Genomic DNA, 8,187 nt, shown 5'->3' on the forward strand with positions numbered 1-8,187 from the left:
ATAGGGATAAAACTCCCAAAAGATAAGATAAGATAAGAATATCTTATCCAGGGAAGATCACAGCCAACTACTATAAATACACTGGAGCACCCAGGTATAACTCATATTCTAATTCTACTCAATATCTGCTTGGACCCATGCTAACTTAAGCATCGGAGTGTCATTGCAGGTACAACCACCAACCACTCCACATATCAAGCTCGGGTCCCTGACCCCCACCTCGGGCCTCACCAAGACGTCCGAGCTACTCGTTTCAGGTAACCCCCGGAACAAGAGTCAATAGAAATAATATTAACTAACAACTCTAGATCACCAACCTAAATTGGGTATTAATGACTCAAGATTGCCCAATTTCTCTTTCCAAACCAAGATTGCTCAAAAAGCTACTCTAACATCCAACCAACATTTTATCAAACACTTGGAAGGCATAAAAAGAAAGCATAAGAAATTGCAAGGAAAGATAAATTCTACAACTACCCAATGTAAGAAAAGTAAGATCAATAACTCAATTCAACAATAAAAGGAACATAAAACATTAATTGCATTAAAGAAAACCAAATCCAACAAAAGTTCATCAGTAAACTAAAAGAGGCATAAAAAGGGAAATTAACAATGCAAACTAAGAGAATTAAGATGTAGAAACAAGAAATTAGAAGGAAAACTAAAGAAAAACAAGAATTAAACCCTAGATCTAAGATGCAAAGTACCATAAAAACCCTAATTCTAGAGAGAAGATGGAGCTTCTCTCTCTAGAAAATTAACCTACATGATGCTATCCTACAACTAAATGCTACCCCCTTGTTCCCTCTTGAATTCTGCGTCAAATAGCTTTAGAAATGTGTTGGATTGGGCTTCAGCAGGTCCAGAAATTCCCCCAGCATTTTTTGTTAAGTTGGTCACATGTTGCTTGTCATGCGTACGCATGGGTCACGCGTTATGATGCGTGGACACTGACACGGACATGGGACACGACACGAAACGGGACACACCGACACACAAATTTTAAAATCTTACATGACACGGGAACACGCATACATATAAAATATAAAGTATTTTTTAGATAAATCATAATGATATTTTGATATTTTATTGATATTAAAAAGATAAATTTAATTTTTTAATTATTTTAATGTCTTATTTTAATTTTATCAAGTATTTAAAATATTTTTTGATTTATTAAATAATAATATATACTATATCTAAATTTATTTTAAGAATATATGTTCAGAATAAGACTGGACATGCTGACACGTGATGGTATTTAGGTGTGTCTAGGCGTGTCCGAAGAAAAATTTTTTATTTTTTATTAAGACACACAATTGGACACAATAGACACGTGTGTCGGACGAGTGTCGATGAGTGTCGTGTCCGAAATGTGTCCGACACCCAAATGAGTTGATTGCGTCGCCTAGCAAATTTCCTTCCCACGCACATGCGTTGGCCACGTATACGCGTCATTTTGCGTATGTCCCTCCCATGCATAAGCTTGGGTCACGTATACGCGTCACTTGGCAGATTTCTGCAACTCCTCATTTTTTCATGAATTCTCCATTTTTCATGCTTTTCTCTTCACTTCTTCCATCCAATACATGCCTTATGAACCTGAAATCACTCAACAAACACATCAAGGCATCGAATGGAATTAAAGTGAATTAAAATTAGCAATTTTAAGGCCTAAAAAGCATGTTTTTACACTTAAGCACAAATTTAAGGAGAATTATAAAACCATGCTATTTCATTGAATAAATATGAGATAAGTTGATAAAATTCCCCAAATTAAGCACAAGATAAACCACAAAATTGGGGTTTATCATTACCCCATACCAAACTTAGAATTAGGGTATGGGGGTTCTGTTAGGCTCTGAACTGAGAGGAGTGGTTGAAGCACTTTATGTTTGTTAATGGTGCTTCCTTTAATTGAGGTAGAATGAGGTTTAGGAACCTTAGACACAAGATAGTCCTGATTTAGTTACAAGTGTAACGACCCAACTTCTGGTACGTCATGATCATACTAGAAACTGAGCACTACCAACTTGTCTTCCTAATTATTATCTATTATTTATTATATGAGCCTAATTCGTTGTTAAAAGCATAGTTAATTTGCGAGGAATTTATTTTTTTTTTAAAACGTTTGGGTTATTAAACAGGATCATTCACAATCAACTCGCAAATAATAACAGATACAATAGTTATAAACAACCGCACATATATACAACTCAAACAGTTAACATCATTCAGTTATCCAGCCTTTATTAGAGTAAAGATCTTTAGTTAGAACACCCCTAGATATAGCTAAAGAATAACTATATACATATATATACATACAACATCCCAGGTCCTGACCTATTCAAGAAGTCCCTAAGCTGGCGCCCAAGCTAGCCTAGACTCTATACTCACCTAGTCCCTCTAAAGTACTAAAGCAAGGGAAAGTACGTTCTACGTCTTCAAAACTCGAGTCAGGTCGAATGTCATCAAAAGGTGGAAGCTCGTCTACTACACCTCTACACGTCATCAAAGAGCGTCTCTCAAGTACCTCATCGAGTGGCCACATAACAGCAACATCATACAAAGGACTTAGGCTAAAGTTTCTAGATAAGCAGGGTGCAGATGTTGGTTGGCCTCATAGTATATACAAATAAACAGGCAACAGAGTTCACTCTAGATTCAGAAGACTACTTATGAGCGGATAATTTATACGCTTTTTGGCGTTATTTTTAGGTAATTTTTAGTATGATTTAGTTAGTTTTTAGTATATAATTATTAGTTTTTATGCAACAATCACATTTCTGGACTTTACTATGAGTTTGTGTTTTTTTCTGTGATTTCAGGTAATTTCTGGCTGAAATTGAGGGACCTGAGCAAATATTTGATTCAGAGGCTGAAAAAGGACTGCAGATGCTGTTAGATTCTGACCTCCCTGCATTTGAAATGGGGTTTCTAGAGCTACAGAAATGTATAATAGTCCATACTTTGCCCAAGATTTGATGGCCCAAACTGGCGTCCCAAGTCAGCATAAAAATTCTGGCATAAAACGCCAAAACTGGCACCAGAATTGGAGTTAAACGCCGAAACTGGCACCAAAGCTGGCGTTTAACTCCATGAAAAGCCTCTACACGTGAAAGCTTCAATGCTCAGTCCAAGCACACACCAAGTGGGCCCCAGAAGCGGATTTATGTATCATTTACTTATTTCTGTAAACCCTAGGTTACTTGTTCATTATAAATAGGACCTTTTACTATTGTATTATCAGCTTTTGATCATCTTTGATCTTGGGATCAGGTCTTTGAACCCTTTTCTATTGTTTCATGTTATTTGGAAGGCATGGCCATTCGGCCATGTCTAGACCTTGTTCTTATGTATTTTCAACGGTGGAGTTTCTACACATCGTAGATTAAGGTGTGGAACTCTGCTGTTCCTCATGAATTAATGCAATTACTACTGTTTTCTATTCAATTCAAGCTTATTCTCATTTTAAGATATTCATTCGCACTTCAACTTGATGAATGTGATGATTTAGTGACACTCATCACCATTCTCACTTATGAACGAGTGCCTGACAATCACTTCCGTTCTACCTGAAAACGAGCTTGAATGCATATCTCTTGGCCTTCTGGTTCACGATGCATGGTTGCCTCTTCTGACAACAGAGCCTTCCATTCTGTGCGATCAAAGTCTTCGTGGTATAAGCTAGAATCAATTGGCAGCATTCTTGAGATCCGAAAAGTCTAAACCTTATCTGTGGTATTCCGAGTAGGATCTGTGATGGGATGACTGTGACGAGCTTCAAACTCGCGAGTGCTGGGCGCAGTGATAGTGCGCAAAAAGATCAATGGATCTTATTCCGACATGATCAAGAATCGACAGATGATTAGCCCTACGTAACTCGTAGCCGGACCATTTTCACTGAGAGGACGGACAATAGCCATTGACAACGGTGATCCCCCAACATACAGCTTGCCATAGAAGGGAGTACGCATGACTGGATGAAGGCAGTAGGAAAGTAGAAATTCGAGAGGAACAAAGCATCTTCATACGCTTATCTGAAATTCCCACCAATGAATTACATAAGTATCTATATCCTATTTTATGTCTTGTTCATCTTTTAATTATCAAAACCCCATAACCATTTGGATCTGCCTGACTGAGATTTACAAGATGACCATAGCTTGCTTCAAGCTGACAATCTCCGTGGGATCGACCCTTACTCACGTAAGGTATTACTTGGACGACCTAGTGCACTTGCTGGTCAGCTGCACGGAGTTGTAAGAGAAATGTGAACTCACGATTTCGTGTACCAAGTTTTTGGTGCCGTTGCCGGGTATTGTTCGAGTTTGGACAACTGACGGTTCATCTTGTTGCTTAGATTAGGTATTTTTCTTTTTATTTTGTTCTTCAGAATTTTTAAGAATGAATTCTAGAGTTTCAGATAATGCTTTTATCATCACAGGAGCCTTTTTGATTCCCATCAATATGGCTGTTGTATGTAATCTCCTGCTGAAGCTTGTTCAGCCATGTCTAATCTTTTTAGACTGAAGCTTTAGACTAACATTGCATGATTCTTGGAATTCTTATTAAAAATTTTGAGTTTCTTATTTTCTTTTTCAAAATAATTTTTGAAAAAAATACAAAAAAAAATTTATAAAATCATAAAACCAAAAAAATATTTTATGTTTCTTGTTTGATTCTAGTGTCAAATTTCAAGTTTCGTGTCAATTGCATGTTTATATTTTTCTTGTATTTTTCGAAAATATATGCATGGTGTTCTTCATGATCTTCAAGTTGTTCTTGATGATTTTCCTTTGTCTGATCTTTAAATTCTCTTGTTTTTGTGTCTTTTGTTGTTTCTCATGTGCATTCTCAAATTGTGAGTGTCTCTAGTATGAAAATTTCTAAGTTTGGTGTCCTGCATATCTTTCTATTCTTAAAAATTTTCAAAACTAGTTTCGTGATGTTCATCATGATCTTCATAGTGTTCTTGATGATCATCTTGAAATTCAAAGTGTTCTTGCATGCATTGTTTATTTGATCTTAGTTTTTCATGATTAGTTTCATTTTGCTGTTTTTCTCTCTCATCATTAAAAATTCAAAAAAAAATTTCAAAATTATGTCTTTTCAAGTCAATAATACAGAGAATTGAAGATTCAGAACATAAGAAGAGGAATCACAAAGAAAAAGCTGGGCGTTCAAAACGCGCAGTAAAGAAGGAATTCTGGCATTTAAACGCCAGCCAGGGTACCTGGCTGGGCGTTTAACTCCCAAGAAGGTAGACAAGTGGGCGTTAAATGCCAGAATGGATACCATTCTGGGCGTTAAACGCCAGAATGGATACCATTCTGGGCGTTTAACGCCAGGATAGCACCAAGGAGGTAGTTTTGTTTTCAATTCAAATCTTTTTCAATTTTTCAAGTTTTAAAACTAATTTTTCAAAATCTTGTCTTTTTCATATCCTCTCTTATCAATCATATCTTTTTCAAAATCAAATTTTTTCATTTTTCTTTTAATATTTTCAAAAATACTTGCTAACAGTTAATGTTGTGATTCAAAAATTCAAGTTTGTTACTTTCTTGTTAAGAAAGGTTCAATATTTGAATTTTAGAATCGTATCTTTTAATTTCTTGTTAGTCAAGTCATCAATTTTAAAATCAAATATTTTTTTAAAATTCTTTTTCAATCATATCTTTTTAAAATCAATTTTTTTCAATCATATCTCTTTTAATTTGATTTTTAACTTTTTTTCTAACTTCTTATCTTTTCAAAATTGTTTTCAAATCTTTTTCAACTAATTAATATTTTCAAATCTTTTTCAAAACCACCTAACAACTTTCCTCTCTCCAATTTTCGAAAATCACTAACCACTTTTTCAAAAATCTTTTTAATTTTTGAAAACCCTCTCTCTCATCTCCTTCTATTTAATCACTAACACTTATCATCCTTTGATAATTCGAACCCTCTCTCTATAAGTTCGAATTCTCTACCTCATCCTTCTATTCTTTTTTCCTCTGACACATCAAGGAATCTCTATACTGTGACATAGAGAATTACATACTCTATTTGTTTTCTTCTCTTTCATATGAGTAGGAACAAAGATAAAGGCATTCTTGTTGAAGCAGATCCTGAACCTGAAAGGACTCTGAAGAGAAAGTTAAGAGAAGCTAAAGCACAACTCTTTGGAGAGGACCTGACAGAAATTTTCAAAAAAGAAGACATGACAGCTGAGAATAACAACAATGCCAACAATTTCAGGAAGGTGCTTGGTGACTTCACTGTACCAACTCCCGACTTCTATGGGAGAAGCATCTCTATTCCTGCCATTGGAGCAAACAACTTTGAGCTTAAGCCTCGATTAGTTTCTCTGATGCAACAGAATTGCAAGTTTCATGGAGTTCCATTGGAAGATCTTCATCAGTTCTTAGCTGAATTCTTGCAAATCTGTGATACTTTTAAGACCAATGGGGTTGATCCCGAGGTCTACAGACTCATGCTTTTCCCTTTTCATGTAAGAGATATAGCTAGTATATGGTTGAACTCACAACCTAGAGACAGCCTGAACTCTTGGGAAAAGCTAGTCAATGCCTTCTTAGCTAAATTCTTTCCACCTCAAAAGATGAGTAAGCTTAGAGTGGAAGTTCAAACCTTCAAACAGAAGGAAGGTGAATCCCTCTATGAAGCTTGGGAAAGATACAAGCAATTAATCAGAAGGTGTCCCTCTGACATGCTTTCAGAATGGAGCATCATAGGTATCTTCTATGATGGTCTGTCTAAGTTATCCAAGATGTCATTGAACCATTCTGTAGGCAGATCTATTCATCTGAAGAAAATGCCTACAGAAGCCCAGGAACTCATTGAAATGGTTGCAAATAACCAGTTCATGTACACTTCTGAAAGAAATCATGTGAATAATGGGACAACTCAGAAGAAAGGAGTTCTTAAGAGTGATACTCTGAATGCCATATTGGCTCAGAATAAAATATTGACTCAGCAAGTCAATATAATTTCTCAGAATCTGATTGGATTGCAAGCTGCACCTGGCAGTGCTAAAGAAGCCTCCTCTGAAGGAGAAGCTTATGACCCTGAGAATCTTGCAATGGAAGAGGTAAATTACATGGGAGAACCCTATGAAAACACCAACAATTCTTCATGGAGGAATCACCCAAATTTCTCATGGAAGGATCAACAGAAGCCTCAACAAGGCTTCAATAACAATAATGGTGGGAGAAACAGGTTTGGCAATAGCAAACCTTTCCCATCATCTTCTCAGCAACAAACAAAGAATTATGAGCAGAGCCTCTCTAGCTTAGCAAACATAGTCTCCGATCTATCTAATACCATACTAAGTTTCCTGAATGAAATAAGGTCCTCTATTAGAAATTTGGAGGCATAAGTGGGGCAGCTAAGTAAAAGAGTTACTGAAACTCCTCCTAGCACTCGCCCAAGCAATACAGAAGAAAATCCCAAGAGAGAGTGCAAGGCTATAACCATGACCAACATGGCCAAACCTGGAAAGAGTGAGGAGGACGTGATTCCCAGTGAGAAAAATCTCATGGGATGTCCTCTGGACAAAAGGAGTTTCCTATTGAGGAACCAAGGGAATCTGAGGCTCATACAGAGACCATAGAGACTCCATTGAACCTACTTCTTCCATTCATGAGCTCTGATGAGTATTCTTCCTCTGAAGAGGATGAAGATGTTACTGAAGAGCAAGTTGCTAAGTACCTTGGAGCAATCATGAAGCTGAATGCCAAGTTATTTGGTAATGAGACTTAGGATGATGAACCTCCATTGCTCATTAATGAACTAAACACCTTGGCTCAGCTAAAGATACCTCAAAAGAAATTGGATCCCGGAAGGTTCTTAATACCTTGCACCATTGGCACCATGAAATTTGATAAGGCTCTATGTGACCTGGGGTCAAGTGTAAACCTCATGCCACTCTCTGTAATGGAGAAACTAGGGATCTTTGAGGTACAAGTTGCAAGAATCTCAATAGAGATGGCAGACAATTCAAGGAAACAGGCTTATGGACTTGTAGAGGATGTCTTAGTGAAGGTTGAAGGCCTTTACATCCCTGTTGATTTCATAATCCTAGACACTGGGAAGAATAAGGATGAATCCATCATCCTTGGCAGAACCTTCCTAGCCACAGCAAAAGATATGATTGATGTTGACAGAGGAGAGTTGGTCCTTCAA

At 36.8% G+C, this 8,187-nt stretch overlaps 1 non-coding gene across 1 annotated transcript; it reads right to left on the reverse strand.

Annotated features, from left to right (window-relative positions):
- Positions 1–6,610: 6,610 nt before the first annotated feature.
- Positions 6,611–6,718, reverse strand: LOC112700080 (small nucleolar RNA R71). Its single transcript, XR_003153002.1, has one exon. It is a non-coding gene; the product is annotated as a small nucleolar RNA R71 (small nucleolar RNA).
- Positions 6,719–8,187: the final 1,469 nt, after the last annotated feature.

The sequence above is a fragment of the Arachis hypogaea genome, chromosome 6 (genome assembly GCF_003086295.3).
Source record: "Arachis hypogaea cultivar Tifrunner chromosome 6, arahy.Tifrunner.gnm2.J5K5, whole genome shotgun sequence".
NCBI classification, from domain to species: domain Eukaryota; kingdom Viridiplantae; phylum Streptophyta; class Magnoliopsida; order Fabales; family Fabaceae; genus Arachis; species Arachis hypogaea.